The 16352-nt window shown below is 43.5% G+C and overlaps 1 protein-coding gene across 5 annotated transcripts in view; it reads left to right on the top strand.

Annotated features, from left to right (window-relative positions):
* Nucleotides 1–16352, top strand: part of LOC116915612 (irregular chiasm C-roughest protein) — a 66883-nt gene that overhangs the window by 21093 nt on the left and 29438 nt on the right. The window contains exon 1 of one of the 5 annotated variants that reach the window (XM_032920723.2): nt 6199–6526. The exons of 3 other annotated variants lie outside the window; for them this stretch is intronic. The gene's annotated coding sequence lies outside the window, so the exon portion shown is untranslated. Of the gene's footprint in view, nt 1–6198; nt 6542–16352 lie in introns of those variants that run through there. One more of the 5 variants, XM_045170193.1, reaches the window with a different exon arrangement.

The raw sequence follows: 16352 nt of genomic DNA, 5'->3' as shown, positions 1-16352 counted from the left end.
TCAATGTTGTTTTTAATGTCTGGGGTGTACCTGTACTCTTTTACTTACTGCGCTCACTGAGGTGGTCGCTACATTCTTTTGCCGTGATACACAAAAATCGCCTCTTTTGTTTCCATTCGACCTCGTCGCCTTGGTGGCGCTGGCAATCGCTCGCCCGTTGTCATTTGTCTTGGCCGTGTTTGTAGGTGCGTTGGTGGGCCCACTCCATGGCGTCGCTCTTTTACTTCGTATTTTTATTTATTTGATCTTTCCTTTTTTCTTCTTCACATTTTTCTTGTGCTGTTGTTGTTGTTTTCTACCTCTTTTTTTACCCCGGTACTCTTAACACGCACACGCTCACCGGGTGGCGCACCTGTGGTTTTTGCTTACGTCGCCGTTACCTGGTCCGGAGGGGGGTTAACATTGCCACTCTACCCCCTTCTTCTGACGGTGGAATATTGATGGTCCTGCCACCTTTATTTTTTCTTTTCACACAAAAGACACGACTGCGTTTTTGTTCGTTTCAAGTTCGACCCGATTTTTCAACCCGTGGATGTTGTCGTTGTTTTGTCGTGTTGCCTCTTTCACGACCTCTTTTTGCATCGCTGCGAGGTGACGATGAGCCATCGAAATGGAAGACCACACAACAACATTCTGAACAAGGATGACGAGACAGAAATGAAATGAAGGGAGTTTGACGCGCTCAAAAGAAAAGAACCATCGACATCGATCACGCACTTTTCTTCTCCTCCTATCTTTATCTGTACGTTTCTTTTATTTGATATTGGGTGGGTGACACTAGAGTTTGCGTGTTTGTGCCGAGTGGGCGGGTGGCAAACATTTTTGGCTCATTTCTTTCTTTCTTTCTTCTTCTTTTGTTTTTACAATTTGGCGTGACTTTGGGTGAGCCTCATTTCATTTGCCATTCCATCCCTTTTGCTGTCGCGCTCAGCTCGTTTGGCCGTTGATTACACGATGGCGAGGCACAAAGTTTGAGCAAACTAAATCGCGATGCTTGGTCGGGTCAAGAGCCTGCCGATCAGTTACTTCCATCTTTCTGACACGATTTTGTTTCTCGGTTAACTAACTTTTGTCCCGTTGCTGTTTGTTATTCTCGTGCTGCCGACTTGCGGCATCCCTTTTCTCCTTCTTCTGTAGACAACCGAAAAAAAACAAACTGGCAATGAATTTTCATAAGGGACTTGTGGCCTAAACGGAAATGAAACTTTGGGCTCAATTTGCAGTTTGACTGGAAATTCAACTATTAGAGGAGGGAAACTAATAAGCCCAAAGTCAAGCAATCAATTTTCCAATCACATGTTTGCGCTTGCATCAGTAGCTGTTATTCGCTGAGCCCAAAGCGTTTATTTGCTCAACATTTAAAGACCAAAAAAGAGAAAGGGAGATTGGATATAGAAGCGCTATACCTATTTCAACAATGGAGCCAGCACAGCAAAGAGATCTGCGCAGTCTTCATGTTCGTGAAGGAAATGTAGTCTTTAGCCTAGAGGCTTGATAGGGGGGATTTCAAAGGGATTCTTGTATCTCCTCTTTTTCCGTCTGTCTCTGCGTGTCCCGATAACCGCGACTTGAAATGGGGAGGGGGGAAGGGTGAAGTGGATTTTCACGTCTAGTCCCGACGGTGTCACGCTGTCGCCGATTTTCTTTTATTTGTTTGCTGTCCCCAGCGTTTCTAAAATCTTGAATATCGTTAGAGGGGCGTTTGAAAACAAATCAAAATCCGAAAAATCCAGGAAAGGTTTCTTTTACATTCTTCATGCTGGACTGCGGTTTTCTCTTTATTTGAATCAATCGATTGACGTGTACCCGTACAAGTTTTCTACGGGGGAGGAAATCAATACTTTCTGCTTGCACCTCGACCTGCGGCGGCCTCAACTAAATTTCTCTCAGCGTTGCGGGCAACAACAAAAAAGAAAGAAAAGAAAAGAAGAAAAAAACGGAGGGAAATTCGAATCAAATATTTAATAAAAATAAATATGCGATGAGCACTTGACGGGCTTGAGTTGAATACGGCGTATAAATGATGTGCATCCAGACTGTTATCGTAATCGGTTTAATGCCGTACCTAAATTAAAAATATGCAAATCGAGAGGTATGACGACTGGACGAGACGAGTGTGGGTATAGCGTGCGTGACAGTGACCGCTGAGCAAAGTCGCTTCGATGACTTTTGCCGATGACTGTTTGACGTGATCGCTGAAAACTGGTTTAACAACGGTGATGAAACGAGTGCAGTCGTCTATAATAGTCACAGGAAGTTGCTCTGTTGTGCACTGCGGAGAGGAGGAGGGGGGGTAGAAAGGACGAAAGAACGACATTTTAAATATTACCCGTAAGGGATAGTGGCTTACGGTAGGTACCGTTCAGGTGACCCAACACCTACAGAGAGACTAAAAAGCAAAAAAAAACAAAAAATGAAGCGGACAAAAGCGCAAGCCCCCCGGGCTCCCAATTTCGTTCCAACTCTGGGGTGCGGTCACGATGGTAAAAAAGGTGCTAGATGATCGGCAAAGCGGGGCAACAAGTAAACAAAAAACAAAAACAAGATTAACCTAATGCACAGCTCGAGGTACGAAATGGAGCTGAAAGACAAGTAACTTGGCCGTAGATTCCTCCCCTTGAAATGAAAATTCTCATTCGATTTGACAGTTCTCGGTACTGAACGACTCACCAATTTCTTTTTTATTTTATTTATTTTTTGTTGTGTGTCTAGTTCCTCGAAATCTCCTTTGTTTTGTTTTTCTTCCGCCCGCAAGCTCCTTGAACTGTAAATGAATAAAAGAAAAGAGCAACTTTGTTGACGTCTTGTGGACTTGTTGTTTTGGTCCTGCCCTGTCTGCCCAGAATTCTTCCAATTTGGGTTGTTCTTGAACAATTTAGTAGTCTACGACAGTCCGCTGCTGACTAACGGGCGACGGACGCTCCCGGCCGGTTAGAAGTAGAGTCGGAAGTCGAGGACATTCTTTTTCATGGAAGCCGCATTACCTCATCTGTTTGACGTTTTCATTCCTCTCGTTTTTGGTGTGTGCGCGCGCGCGCGTCCTAGGACGCTGTCGACGGAGACTTCCGATACAATAAAAGCTAAACAAAACAAACAAACAAGTCTTTTCCCGTCTGTGCGTGTGTGACCCAAAATATCCATGTTGAGGTTGATGCTTTCGGGGGTTGCCCCTTCAACTCGTTCGAAAAACGCAGACTCTCGTTGACATTCCGACGCCGGCGGAAACGGTTGCGTCTTTTCATTTGTGAAAAGATTCTCACTTGATGTCGGTTGGTATGCATATACATACGCCGGGTGGAATATCGGGGATGATGGGGCTGGAGGGGGAGAGACAAACAAGGCAGGACGAAAAGAAAAAATCAAAACTACTCGGATGCGTGACAGCTGACATGGAACAACAAACACCACCATCTCCCGACAACACGCGACGCTAACGCTCGAAAGACAAAACGTGGTGCCAGATCGAAATCGTTGGATTCCGACGCACAATAGAAAAAAAAAAGATGAAAATACAACACACAAAAAAAGAAGAGAGAAAGAGAAAAAAAACAAAAAACAAAATCTGAGGGGAAGGAACGCGATAGCTGTCAAAGCGGGACCGGCCGACTCTTGTTTCAAACGCTGGGAAGAAAAGAAAAGAAGAAGATGCAAATACCAAAGAAAAAAAACCGCCCTATAGTTGGGAGAAATAGGGAAGCCCTCCTCCGCAATCCCATCCATCGATAAAAAAGGTGCCGTGTGGCGAATAGACTGTTCGGATACGCCCGTCTCTCTCCTCTAGTTTCTCATCTAAATCCTTGGTTCACGTCTAATATTTCATCTTATCAATAACCGATTATGCAATTTTTTTTTTTTTTCGTTTAATTTGGTTCAAATTGAATTATGTACACATGGAAAGGGGATAGGGGCTCCTTAATTCATTACGACGCGACACGTTTTTTTGAGGTTATTCGCCGTACAGCTCTTCGAAGTCAAAGATCGATGATTGTAGTGCATAAATAGGTAAGCAGCGCGCAAGAGTGTCTAGACGAGCTACTTCATCTCATTCTCTATGCATCCATTTCTTTGCTTTCGTAATGAGTGCATTCCCCGCCACTGGAAACAGCTACCATCTGTACGCTCTAGACGCTTGGCATGGCCAACAGGACAGGAATTTATTTTTTTTTCTTCTTCTTCTTTAATGCGAAAATAACAACGGAGGAAAAGGAAAGAAGAAAAAAAAAAAAGCTCCCCAAAAAGCATCAAAAATGCCCGTGACCAACTTTCGGGATTTTCGTGTCGTAGCTTATAGTCGCATGGGGGGAGGGAGGCGGAGGTGGAGGAGGACATAAAAACAAGGGAGAAAGAGAGATGACGTAGTAGACAAATATACACAAGTGCACTTGTGTGACTATGTTTAGAATCAGAAGCCGGTGCAAGAGAACATCATCAGCACAGGGGGGGTGGGGAGGTAGGCTTTAAGTCTGGCTGCAAGTTTTGTGGGGTATAAGATTGCGGATGAGTCGTGCTTCTTAAGATTCTGTGAATTGTACCGAGAAGAAGGCGTAGAAGGAAGAGGCACACACACACACAAACAACATAAAAATGCCTCTCACTAAGAGATTACTATACGGTTTTAACGAGGGTTACCGCCTTTCCGGGCAGAGGTGATGACGGCTATCCTCTATCTTGTTTGCTCTATATACTAGCATTCGTCTGAACCCCCCCCCTCTCTCTCTTCAATTCTGCCTTTTAAACATGTGCGTGTGTTGCGCTCTGGTGACGGTCCGTCATTTTTGTCCTTTTTCTTGATGCTCCTATTTTCCCCTATTTAAACCCAACGTGAGTTTACACAAATATCGTGACGCAAGACGGACGGAAAAAGAAATGGAGAAATTCTAGTTTTCCACCCTCGTTCAGTCCTTAATGATGCAGCGAAATGAACTCGCCCCCCTCTCTTCTGTTCTGCGCGAGGGAGAGAGCGGACACAAACATTCCGGGCACATTCGAAATTCAGATTGCAGTTCTGCGAGTCGGTAGCGATGCTCGTTTCGGAGCTCTTCAAACCGAGAATTCGGAAATGAGAATGTGGACTGAACAGGGAAAAAAGAAAATACGCAACAGAACGAACGCTCCCTCCCCCCCTTTTCGTTGGCCGAAATAAGAAACGTGTGCGGAAATGATTTTTGATGATAAACCAAGTTAAAGAGAACGGCTTTTCGGCTTTTAATAATCGAACCTTAACAGGCCAGTGAGTCATTTTTTGTTGTGCACAATTTTCACGCGACACGAGAATTTAAATAAAAGGAGCGAACATCACAACTATTTTTTGCTTGCTTGCGTTCAATGTTGTCTGTTATCCTTTTGTACTGAGAATCCATCTCGTTCCCACTCCTCCTTTATGTAGATGAGTTTGCTGTGATGCGCAATAACGCATCTCTCTTTTTTTCTTGTTCGACTTTATCCGTTCCGAGTGAATTCACGCGGATAAAAAGCCAACGGTTTCTCTCTCTTTTTTTAATATTCCTCAACTATTTCATTTGAATGGTGTCACCATTGATACTATTGTCGTCAATAACCATAGAACTCTCGGTTCTTTTGTTACTCTTTTGTGTGTGTGATGGTGCTATGCGTTACATAGTCGGAGAGGCGGGAGAGGCGGCTCCGATCGGAATTGGATGGAATTTCAGACTGCGTTCGCGTCTGGGTTCTCTTCCCTCCCTTCTTACTTCTTTTTTTTAGTTGTTGTTGTTGTTGTTGACTGTTGAGTGTGTGGATCGAAAAGAAAAGTCCTTTTGGCTCTTTCTAATGTCATGTGATAGTCACCAGTCGAGTCCAGTATCAATCACCTGATGCTGGGGGTATCGTTCTGGACGGATGGCGGACATCCCTTTTTCCACCCCCCATTTTCTCCTTTTTCATGTTGAAAAAGAGAATCTTTTCTTCGTTGTTGTCCGATTCCCCCTCTTCTTCGTTTTTAATCGTGCCGTCCGCGTGTGACTTATAAAGAGGGAAGCCTAGCAAACGAGTCGAACGTCGGGCTATACAAATTCAGAGGCGTCGGTATCACGCTGCTATTACAGATGAACGCAAAAGACGGCAAGAAGGAAGAATGAAAGAAATAGAAAAAAAAAAAGGAAATCAGAAAGAGGAGGTTCAACTTCTTTTTACTTCCTTCCTTTCTATATACTAGGCGTCGTGCGTTCGATCCTCTTACGTCTCGGTCACAGTATCTCATCAGCACCGGTCGCTGCTTGGTGTCTTCTCTCTCTCTCTCTGTCTTGTCTCCTGTGTGTTGTGCGACTATCAAGGCGGGTCAGTTGTGCGTCTGTTTTACAGCAGTGAATCCTTTTGGGGTTGACTTTAACGCCACGATTTCTTGGAAGTTGAAGCAAAAAGACGCTCATCAATTGTCTCCGACTGGATTGTTTTGTTTTCAATTTGGGGAATCATGAAAATCGACAGCTACCTCCCCCTTGTTGCCCATTAATTGCTGGGCCAGCAGGAGAAATAAAGGAGAACTGTTGCACGTTGCTACCTGCTGCTGGTATGGACACCACGCGTGGGTCTCCTTCATAATTCAGCATGCACAAGCGATTTGACACGAAAAAACTGAAATTGTTTTTTCCCGTTTTTTCTTTTTTATTATGTTTCAGTCGTCTGTGTCATTTTAGCCGATAGTTACATAGCAATAATGTAGTGCATTAAAGAGATACTGTTACCGTATATACGCTTGTTGTGTTCTGAGGTTGAGTTCTTTTCCCCCCCACTATCAAATGCTTTGATGACGTCGTTTGTATCTCTTCTTTCTACTATATGGGAAACGCGATCGCGAGCTATATCGTCTAGAAGCGTGAGGACGGGACCTATCATTAACCAGGAAAAATGGAAGTCTTGTCTGTCCATCAAGAGAACATAGTTGCCCCTTGGGTTATGTTGTTTGTTTTGTTTTGTTTTGTTTTTTCTGTTGCTCTTCGATTCGAAAGAAGAGAAATTGCCTCGGTGGATATTTGAGGGCCAATGGCAGTCTAACGGGGCTTGTTGCGCAAATGTCAGGCTGACAGACTTGACTGACAGACACAGTTAGATAAAAAGAAAAAGAGATTTAAATTCAAAAGAAGAAGAAGAAGAAGAAAAATCTAGCGCATTTTTTTTTTTTTTGGAGGGGAAACGTTTGCATTTCTCGTTTCTTTTTCTTCCCTCTCTTTTGCTCGTATGTCTACATTAAAACCTAGTCAAGCTCCCGGTTGATGTTGCGTATAGAACTGCCCGTAAGCTGGGACGTTGTATCGCCTCGAGGGAACAAACGAAGCTCTCCCGACCCCTACATCGCCTTCATTTCTGTACGGCAGCAGTTAGATACTTATTTATATTTATCTTCGTCCTAATGGTATTCCTATTTTTCCCGACTGTTTCCTCTGCCCGGAAATGGAGATAAATACCTGGCAAAGACGCTAAAGGAGGCAGTGCGTGAGGGGTGCGATTGGGGGTGTCCCCTCGAGAAAGAAGTTTCAAGGAAAAAAAAAAGAAAACCTGTTATTGATGGGCTGGATGTGTGGAGCTGAACTTTTTGGGTCGAGTGGTGTTAAGATTTTTAACTATCGGCAAGCAATTGGCAAATGGAAAACTTCATTTTGTCTTAACTTGTTTGGGTTTTTCTTTTAGAGGTCAAAATTTGGGCAGCTGTCACGTTCTTTTTTTCACGTGTTCTAATGTTTTCTAGCGTCAGATGTCCCAATTTTTTTCCCCCTCTTGAAAGTGAAAAGATCAAACAGCAAAATAACTGTCATGTCCGTGAAGCTCTCATTTTATTTGATTATTTTACGCATAAAAATGTGAATCAAATGAAATAAAAGAGCCATTTTCGTCAAAGTGACAGGTGAGGTTGGCAAGACATCCAAAACCGCCCCTTTTCAGTTCCGTGATCAACTCTTGATAGGATTTCGTGACCCGTGTCGTGAATCTCAAATCTTAAAAAAAAAAATGTCCTGTTTTCTTTTGAAAGGATTTTAAAGGCAAGTCTTTTATAAATTGTAGATTTAAAAAAAAAAATGGAGTATACCACTAAAGAGTTGTGGTTCACCATGTCTAACAGAAAATTCCGGTGAAAAATGTGATATCGCATATAGATGACGAAACTTTGGGTTCCAATCTCTTTTTTATCTTCTTCTATATGATTTTTTTGTTGTTTTGTTTAAAGGTTATTAGTTATGTATCATTTTCTTCGAACGAGATGATGTCGCTCCTGAACTTTTTTTCCTCGGGGGCTGAATAAATAGCGACATTGTGTGGGTTTTATTTTTTTGGTTTTCCCCAAGTTGATTCGGGATTCACGAGACGACAAGCGCCCGCCAACGGCAAACGGCATTGCGGTTACAAATTCCTTGCTCGTTACTTGTCAATTCTGCCAAAATTGGCTACCGGGAAAACGATGATAATAAAAAAAAAAAAAAAGCCAATTTCAATGCTTCGTGATTTTTGACTTTGTCTTTGAAAAAAAAATTAGGCAAACCTGGCAAGTGTGTAGCATTCAAAAGTCGGCTCCCTCCGGGCACGTGTCGGTGCATCAGAAGAGGGTGGGAATCGTCCTCGTGCTGACGGGCCAGCGTGACGGGTCTTGTGGCTCGGAGCGCACACTGTTGTCAAGTCACGCGGGATTGCCACTTCCACTTTTGATGCTGCCTCGCAAAGTTCAAATGTCGATGCAGCAGCGCCAAGCGTTGCGCATTCTTATTCCATGTTTTCTTATTCATCTTTCTTTTAGCTAGACGATGGTGCACACCCAGCGATGGCTCTAGATAAATATTGAGAAGGTAAGAGGGTAGGGGGGGAGAGAAGACGTAAGTAGCTCGATAGGTATGCATATGGATGGGCAAATGCATAGGAAAGCGATCCGGGTGTTGTAACGAGCTTCCACGGAACTCGGGAATTGCTGTAGACCCGTTTTCTTTTTTTGGAATGGAGGGCGCAAAAGAATGCGTGGCATTTTGTTTCCATCCTCATTTTAAATTTTCCTTCCACCCAATTCCGGAAGGAACAGGGACGTACTAAAACAGGGAGCCGAGTGTTCATTTTGCTAGACCTACCTCACCGTTGGACGATGGCTTCTATACGTTGAAACTATATCCTTTTGCATTCGTTGCTATTTGCTTTTGTGGAATAGATGACGTCGAGGGCGTCGGCGGAAGTAGAGAATCTCATATCACTGGGCCTTGTCTTTCTCTTCTTACGCTGCACCAATTAGCAATGTCTAAAGCCTTAGACTTCTCAGTTAAGAAAAGAAGAAGAACGACTCCCACATGAATAGGATCCCCGAGTGCGGCCAAGTTTTATCCGCCGTCTGTCTCGTACGATCTCGTTCATCATCCCTCCCCACCTTACACGACCTAGCTCTCTCTCTCTCTCTCTTTCCCATCATTTTCTGGCTGTGTGTTATGTTACGACGTTAACTTGCGCATCACTGCTTCCCACATAAAGCAACCCTAAGTTTGAAGAAGAAGATGCTGTCGTGTACAAGGTGATACGCGTGTAACAGAACTTTTTGAAGTTCTCCTACACCCGTCTTTCTAGCCACCCCCTTCTCTTTCATCCAGTTGTTTTTAGTGCAACATTTCTCGTTTGATTTTTTTTTTTTCTTTTTTCTTTTTCCGAGTTTGCCAACTCGTCGAATTGTCAGATTCTACCGGCTTCCGATTACACGTTGATATGATGTGGCAGCACGTGATTCAAAAATCACGTCCGGATCTATCCGGGTCGGTGACATGTGGCCTTTTTCCCTTGTACCCAGAATGACAAGAGAACCCACTGTCAGAATTGAAGTACTTTCGTCAATAAAAAAATAAGATATCCCGGCTCTTGGCCGTCCAGGCAACAGCATTAAGCAATCCCCCCCCCTCTACTTTGAATGTACCATTTATGTATAGATGGTACGGTTGGTTGAGTATCAGTGCCGGTGGCTAATGCTCGGTCAGCTGTGAAATTGAAGCGTGAGCTCAAGTCTTTGGGTTGGTGGCATTCGGGAAGGGCATCGCTTGAGATCTACGTCTGCTATAGATATCCACCGAACGACTAGGCAATTTCAACGCTCGACGAATTACAAGTCACAGATTCTCATTATGACTGTACAGCGACAGTGGTCGAGAAGCTGTCACATGTTTGGGATCCCGACGTGCCACATTGGCAGTATTCACTACGTATAAGAAGAGAGAGAAGGGTGAACAGCAGAAGCAGATACATTATTGCCATGGTAATGTTCGTCCTGTGCTTTCACGCACAGCCGGGCGGAAGCTTCATTAAAACGAGCAAGTCACAAGACGGTGTGCGCTTGCTACTTGTGTGTGTGTGTGTGCGCGCGTGTTATACTATCGAACTAACAACTAAGACGGACTAATAATAGATAATACCCAAACTGTGTGTCGCGCTATTTGGTTTTTGACTTTGATTTTGTTAAGCCTCCATTTGCTTTTTTATAAACAGCCCAGACCGAAGTTATACTATTTAGTTCTTCGGGAGTCTCTTATTTTTTTTTTTTTATTTATTTATTTTTTTTTACATGTGTAACTGCGTTGATGTCGACGATGCACAGTGGTGGTCGCTTTTTATTGCACTTCATTGGCAGTCCGTCGCCGTGTGTGTGCCGATGATGTCGCAACAACTTGGTTGGTCGTCAAAATGAATTCCGGCCAGCAAGGGTGGGGGGAAACTAGCGGACCAGAGGAAACGATTCGTAGCCCTTTTTTTTCCTTTTTTTTGGTGGCGACAGAGATGGGCGTCGTCACGGCATGTTGGCTTTTTAATGACTGGCGAATCGCTCGTTTCCCGCGGTCGTTATAGTCATCACGAAAGCCCACCATCTTTTTTTCTCTCCTAGCCGGACTTGTGACAGCGTGCGGAACCCGAGCTCCCCGTTTCCGCCGTGTCGTAAAAGGGTAACGGCCGGACGGACTCGTCATCCCAGCTACTATATAGTATAGTAGTAGTATAGTAGTCGTAGTGCGAGTATTAACAGAGAACGAGAGTAAATAGAAATAAGCCCGAGCTTGAATGGCGAACCGCGGGCCAGATGACGAGAAATGCGCCATTATGTGCCAGAGTTTGAGTTGGCTGTTAGTTTTCACCATTCGTTTTTATTTCGCCAGTTGGTGGCGCCTCGCTTTTGAGTAGGATCAACTGTTGGCCGACTCTCGTTCGTCTTAAAATTGGGTGTGTAGCCCAGCGAAGAGCAGCTCAAAAAAGTCTTAAAAAGAAACTCTGTCGCAAGGATTTGGCAAGTGCTCAGTAAACAGCCCGAAGATTGTCTGTTTGCAAAAGTTGGGGGGGAGGGGAAAAAAGGCAGACGACAGCAAAAAAACAAAAGAGGCGGTCGTCGATCGTATTTCCTGAAAGGGACCGTGCACGTTTTGCAGTTCCTTAATCCCAAGGTCGGATGTTGGTGGCTTTGTTTTTCTGGTAATTATGGCCACAGAAAAACAAAAGGTGACGTCCTTGCCGTTCCAATCGTCCAACAATTTTCTTTTCGATGCTCTTTGCAAAGAGCTTTGCTTGTCAAAAGAGTAGCAACGGCCCGCAATTTGAGACGGCGTGTTTCGTTGCCACCATTATAATGAGCTGAGACGGTGAAAAACCTTTTTTTAACACCAGTGGCCGTCTCGTCCTCGTCTTCTCCGATTGCCCCCCGGTTTGGCTTACCGCTTTCCATCGTTCATTGCAAAAGGCCATGTTTATCGCCTCGACGTAGATCCTTTTTGAAGGGCTTTCGCTGATAAAAGTGTGTTGCCCAAGTGAAACGGGAAACCTCGCCCCCAAAAGATTCGAACTGATTGGTTCAATGATGTCATAAATGATTGCTAACTAACCAGATGATTATCATATCGTCCGCCCGTCAGGGAGAGGCGCCTCAGCCACTTTGGAACGATACCGTATTACGACATTGATCCAACTCTTGGCTGATTATGTCGCTCCGGCTCTTGTTGCTAACGCTCCCGAGCGATCACGATGACCGTATTATACGTTTTGCAACCGAAAGAGCGTTGCCAATGAAGACGGGGCAGAGCTCTCGTATTGTTAATCGTCTCTTCTTGTAACACACATTAAACAGCTAAATGTTTAGTAGATGAAGAAAAAAAGAGAAGACGCATCACGAAATGGATCGTATTGAATTGGAAAAAATCAAACAAAAGATTAACAGCCTAGTGGAAAGACAAAGTTCAGTCGGCGTGAACGGCCGTACACGGCAGCGAACGAATAGAGAATCGACGGGAATCCGCGTCGTACAAGCCCCGCAATTGTTTTGTGCTTTTGATGCGGCTTGATTTATGAAACGATGCAAGAGAGAATAATCTTTTATGGCCGTAGCTTTTGTTTCTGGCATTGAATCTCGCGATTTCTCATTCCTATGAAGAACACGCGTAACAGGGGAGGTCTTACGTCTTTCGTCCGAAATTGATGCCCAGCGACAGCGATATGGTTAATTGATGAATGGAAAGATTATTGGTGGGGCTTAACTTTTGCCGGCTGTTAGCCTTTACGTGTGTCGGCCATGGTACCGAAAGAAAAGAAAGTTTTAACGGCGCCGGACATGGTCGGATGCTGTGCAGCCGCTATAGGGCGGCCACGTTGATGTAATTGCATTGAACAACAAGGCGATTGTTGACTATAGGGGCAGTTAACTTGCCTTTTCTCTCTCTCTCATCCATTTGGCTACAACAACTGTGGGAAAATGGGTAGTGAGACTAAGCGCGAGAAAGAGAGGCAAACGAAATGAAAAGATCCCGTTAAAGCACGTGCCCGTGAAAAGACGCCACCGCAACGACTTGCGCGTGCGACCTTTCCGTTTCTTACTATTTATACTAGTTGTAGCTGTTGTACGACTATCGATGTAGTTGCTGTGTATTTATTGGTGAGAAAATGCGCTCCGTCTTTCCCATGCCGTGGCACACGCTCACACGTTTAAGAATCCGAGGCAATCTTTGATGACCCGGGGCCCTCGTAATGTACCACGTCGGGCCCAATTTGCTTTGTTGACTTTGCATCAGCAACCAGAAGTTCTCACTTTTCAGACCACGGCTTTCCATCTGCTTCTTTTGTTTTTTTGTTTTTGTTTTTTTTTTTTTAACCTCTTGCCATTTCCTTGTTGTTTGTTTTTTGTTTGTGGTGGTCGTAAAAAAGAAAGAAAGAAAGCCAAGACGAATAGTTTGGTCGCTAGTGGCTGTAATTGAAAATGACAGAGCCAGCAGTTTGCTCATTACAGCATCGCACTCTCAGAGAATAAACGAGCACCGTACGTTACGTGATCGCCCATCAATGTTGATGGTCAGACTGTGATGTTGCCCACAACGCCACTTGGTCGTCATCGAAAAAAAAAAAATACGTTTCTATAAAAGTATGGTAACTATTAAATGTAACATATAGAGACGACGTCTGCCTTCGAAATGAATGCCGCTTATTGTGGTTTTTGGCTCAATATATATATAGTAAAGAAGAAAATAAACAACAGGCCATCAGGCGCTTCGGAAAAAGAAAAGAATATCTTTTCTCTCTTTTTTTTTTTTCGTTCAATCTACTGAAGAAAAAAAACGTACAGTCTACACGTGAGAGAGCTTTGGAGTGCATGTTGGATCTGCTAGTCGGCGTCAGCTTGGATTCTTTGCTTCTTATATAGATAGAAAACTTTGGATCGACTCTCAGCAGTTGCTATTCTTGTTCATTTTTCTTCATCTTCAACATTTTTTTTTTTCAATTTAAACTAAATCAAAATGGGAATTCATTGGTCCGTTTCAGAGCCTAACGTGAATAGCAAACAGAAATGAACGAGATGAAAGATATCAATTTGTAATCCTATCCATCTTTAGTTTTGTATATCTGTGGTGATACCTGATCGCATTCCCTCTTCAAAATTTTCCCTTTTTTTTTTCAAACATTACAAATGAAGTCTTTACGCTTGACTTCTTCATCGTTAGCTTCTAGCTGCTTCTTTTGAGCACTGTTTTCTGTGTGAGTCAGAGCGTAACACTTGCACGTCCTTTTTTGCCCAATCGAAATCTCGACATGACTTTTAGACGCACTCCATAAAAAAAAAAAGAGAAACTGAGGTTACAAGCTTTGAATAAAACTTCAAAAATTGACGTTGATTTGATCGTCAGGGGAAAGAAAACCAGAAAAAAAAAAAACTGACCGTCCCTTCACATTTTGTTTAAAAATGAGCGCGAGAACGGAAATGTTTTAAAAGTCATCCGACTTTTAATGTTGTCATGGCGGCCCCATCGTCGAGGACGGCCATTATTGACATGGTGAAGACCGGAATTGGTTTTAGGGGGGGCTGCTCGTCAACGGTGCAAAGTGAATCCAATCGCGGAGCCTTGGAAAGTTTGTGGAAATCGCGCCGCGATTGAACGGACAAACTGGACCGTGAAACGATGACAGGAAGTTGTTTCCACGTCAGCAAGAAAACGCGAAGAAAAGGTGGAAGGGGTACGTCGTTGGAAAAAGAGGGTGGGCGCAAAATGAAGGTTCGACTGTCTATATATTGCGTCTCGCATCATTGGCATTTCATCCTGAATTTTTTATCGATTCAAAAAGGCCTTTTTTTTTAATATGATTTCCTCTCGTTTGTCATTAAAGAAAAACGGCGCTTTGGGCAGAGCTTTTCTTTTTTATTATGAAATACGTTTGTATGTGTTTTTGTTGTTTTTCCCCTTGAATTATTTGGAATCAGAACACACAACAAAAAAAAGAGGCCGACACGATGCGGATTCACGGTTTAAGTGGGATAGAAATAGCCGCTTCTTTGAAAGCTCGGTTTATTTTTTTAAGAAGAAAAAAAGGGGTTAACAAAACAACACGTTCCGGGTTCTAGTTGTTATGCATTTTTTTAGTTGAATTCAGAAATTATTATTTTTTTTTTACCGCTACCCTCCGTTTTTTAAAAAAGAATTTTACCTTTTTGTTGACGCTTGTTTTTTGTTTTGTTTTTCTTCTTCTCTGTATGGTCCACCTTTTTTTTTAGGGGACTTTTTGAGGGCGGTTTGTTCCTCTTCATTTAGTCTGTGATATCACCAAACGGCCACTTTGCTCTTCTTTTTGTGGTTTCTTTATATTCGGATGTAATATAGGACATGGACGACATCTCTTTTGATGCCTTTGTCGGTGCAAACGGAGCCGTCTTTCTTTCTAGTTTGTCCTCTCATCCTTTTGATGTATTTTCATTCGTGTATCCTCTTCTTCTCGATTTTAAATATTACCGTCTCTCTTGTCTGTCTTGTCCCGAACAACCGGAGGAAATTGAACGACCGGTTGATGTTTTTCTTTTCCCTTTTTGATATGAAAAGAACAAGCCGAAAAAGATTTTTTTAAAGGCTCATCCGTTGGCAAGTAAAACAACAAAAAGAAAAAGAAATCTTGAAATATAAAAGCAAATAAATTCAAACCCAGGAGAATATATAAGCGGCAAAGAAGAAAACCCAAATACACCGACCGAAGAATCGTGTTGCTAGTCTATAGAGAGCACGAGGGTAAACGGACCCTGCACCTCCTCCCCACACACACACAGACACACACACAAAAAAGAACAGCCAGGTGTTGAAAACGAACGTGTCCCGGACGCGTTCTTTCTGCCTTGTGTAACATTTCCTTGCCGTCAGTTGGGCGCAAACACCCCTTTTCTTTTTCGGATCTTCTTTTACGTCGGTGTTGCTGCTGTGTGTTGTCGGTTCTTGTGTTTTTACTTTGCCCCCCCCCCTTTTTTTGTATGTGTCTTGTTGTTTGCTTTGATTCCGCAACGGTGACGACGGCTATTCCCCGCTACTTGGCAAAGAGGGTGGCCCAGGCGCCATATAACTTGCTGACAGTATGTTGTTGTCTGTTGTTTGATTTTGACTCTGCAGCGCGGCCTTCACATTTGCCTCTTAGTCTTCTATTCTCATGTCGCGATGTCGCACTTCATCACGAGGCGACAACTGTCCTCTGCTGTTCTTCCTATTTCCTTCCTTTCGGCCTTGTTATTATCGGCTGCATTTGAAGCCCAGCATTTTTTGTTTTTTTATTTTACACGCGTTAGATCCTCTGCGTACGGCACCCAGGCCAAGTCAAGTCCATATCCGCACGTCATGCATACAGCCGTTCACGCCCCATCCCTCTTGCCAGCGTTGCGCGCGTTTACTACCCTGCCCGGTTGAGCGCGGATTTTAATGACCCGTTTGAAAACGACTTTGAATGTTCGGCTAAAAAGCAGAGAAAAAATAAAATAAAATAAAAATAAAATAAAATAAAAAAGGAGAAGCTTCTTTACGTGTACAGGGGAAGTGGGTAAGCGCTCGCACGAGCGTGTAAGTTATATAGCCAGTAGGCAAAAGCTGTGCAGCATTACACGAGTCTTT

Source organism: Daphnia magna, linkage group LG2, assembly GCF_020631705.1.
Source record: "Daphnia magna isolate NIES linkage group LG2, ASM2063170v1.1, whole genome shotgun sequence".
NCBI classification, from domain to species: domain Eukaryota; kingdom Metazoa; phylum Arthropoda; class Branchiopoda; order Diplostraca; family Daphniidae; genus Daphnia; species Daphnia magna.
Note: the sequence above shows the minus strand (reverse complement) of the source record. Positions and strands in the feature narration are given on the sequence as shown.